We start from the raw sequence: 2544 nt of genomic DNA, 5'->3' as shown, positions 1-2544 counted from the left end.
TTTACATTGACAGCATACTTTCTTGTGATTTTTTTTTTTAAGGTAAAGGTTTTTTGATTAAAATTTGAATAACAAAGGAGCTCCTCAATCCAGTTATTTATCTTTTTGACTTTTTTGCTAGCAGAATTTAAGAAAACTTCTAGCCTAAATAAACTTGCATTGGTTATCATATGTATTACAGAATGGTACGTGCTTTATGTAGTCTTTGTATGTTTGTTGTATAGCTTTCTATGTAATTTGCTTTGCACTGTGAACGTGTGATTCATAATAAACATTGAAAATCTAAACTCTGGATTCTGGAAGAATTCTTTTTAATTGTAAATTATTGCATAACATAATTAAGTATTATTTAATATTAAAACTGAATACATACTTAAACAGAAACTTTAGTCAGACACTCCTAGCTAATTGAAAATAAATATGAACTCTCTGCTGTTACCCAATTCTCTGAAAAAGACAGATTTTTGACAGCAGAGTTTTTTTTTTTTTTTTGTCAGAATTGCTGAAGATATTAAATTTACAGTGCAGTTTTCCTAGTAAAATATTTAGGAATTTAGGAAGATACTCTTATATCAAGTTGTAGTGATACAAGTACAGAGATTTCATGGATGGTGAGTGCTAAGCACATCTCCCTGATATATGTGTGGGTATGTGTTTGGGTTTGGTTTTTGTTGTATTTTTTTTCTTGTAATTTGTAAGAGTTATGCTTTTTAACTGTGTTTACATCCTTGGATATTAGATGCATGCTAATGATGTGCTCACACCAAAAMCAGGCTGTGGTAGCTACACTAGTAGAATTGTTCGTTTAGAAAACAGTTGCTATATGTATTCTATTTAAGATCTATGGACKTCCAAAAACACGTATCGGTAACACGAAATTTCCAGGGCTCAGCTTTAAATGATCAGAAAAGAAAATTTCCCGGTTAGAGGTAATGTAGTATAACTTTGTTCTAAATGTTTACACTACATTAAAGTACTGTATCAATATAATTTTTTTTAATTTATTGAGCCTAATTATGGTTTTAAAGAGTAAAAGCTTTTGGCTTACACTTCATTACTATTACAACAATTTTAATTTTTTTAAAGAAATCTTATAACCCAGTTGCATCTGAATTGCCTAGTAATCAATTTACATATTTAAGCCATAGCAAAACTGTTTTTATGTACTTCCACAATTTTTAGTAAGCACATCCTCAGATTCTGACGTGCACAAGCTTTGTATCTGTGCCCCAGTTCCTAAGAAGTCACCCAGTTTCTTTAGTTAGATCTAAATAGTCATGCATAAAATTCATGGATTTAAAACTAATCCAAATACCAGGCTGCACTTACATAACCAGGACAATTTTTTTCCATTCCAAAAAGCGGTCAGAAACTTGATATTACAGAATGTGTGCTAGTCATTCTGACTAATAGGGACAAAAATGAGCGACTTCTGCTTGAGAGAGCTCCACAGCTGAATATTCTCCGGTTTTAAATTTTAGCTTTTAGGTGTTTCTGAAAGTTTCTCTTCAACCTGTCTAGTCCGAGCCCCGTGTCTGTAAAGTGGAGAACACAACTGTGTCTATACTGAAAACTTTAGAAGCGTCAAACCTGGTAAAAGCAGGATGTATGAGACGCTTCAGTGATGTGGTTGGGAGTCATGGAGACTTACCAGACCGGACACCAATATTTTGGCTGTTCATCCCTTTGGAACACCTGGCTGCCATAAGGTGGCTGCTGCTGAACATTTGTGGTCAGGCWGTCATGGCTGGTTTTGAGCAAGAGCCAAAAACAACCCAACAAAGAAAGCCCCCAAATGTGAGGGGCAGATGGCAGAAACTTAAAAAACAACCAAACAAAAAAAAAATCGCACTGAAGTTTAGGGGTCCTTTTGAGTGAAAGACAGTAGATAAACTTTCTATCACTATCTGCCTATTCCTTATATATGTAAATATATATATTCCTCCAGTGTTTCTCCCCAGCTATGCACTGGGGTATCTGAGCACCTTCCTGGAGTGCATTAAGCAGTGTGACTGCCGCTGGTCTAGTGCGAGTCATCCTTATCCCAGTTGCACAAAGTTTTAAGAGTTGGCTAAGGGGATCTTTTAACAACACGTGGATTTCTTTCAGATCCCTCTGATGAACCCACTAGAGGAAATTTGTCCTTAGAAGCACCAGGTCAAGTCAATAGGTATAGGAAATTAAGTTAAGAGACTCTTGAGCAACATATTTAAATGACTATACAAGTATTTGTCTGATGTTCCCAAACTGCGAAGGGAATGCATTTAACTTAATGTCCTATTACAAATTCTACTAAAAAGACAAGGCTAAAGTAAATTTCTCTCTGCAGTACTAGTGCTCAAATGGCTCATTCAGTGTCTGGATGCCGATAGTACACGTCCGTCTGCTTTTTCAACCTCATTTTATCATGTGTATTATGATGCTAAAGTCCAAGTTCCTAAAGTTGTGGAAGAATCTCTGCTTCCATTTTTAGGTACCTTTCTCTTTATAATAGTGAAGAAAACTTGAAAAGTCTTTGCTCTTTGAGCCGTTCAATTTGTATAT

The sequence above is a fragment of the Rhea americana genome, unplaced genomic scaffold (genome assembly GCF_003343005.1).
Source record: "Rhea americana isolate MKP2758 unplaced genomic scaffold, rheAme1 scaffold_7, whole genome shotgun sequence".
Taxonomy (NCBI): domain Eukaryota; kingdom Metazoa; phylum Chordata; class Aves; order Rheiformes; family Rheidae; genus Rhea; species Rhea americana.
The sequence above is the reverse complement of the archived record's forward strand: the minus strand, read 5'-3'. Positions refer to the sequence as shown.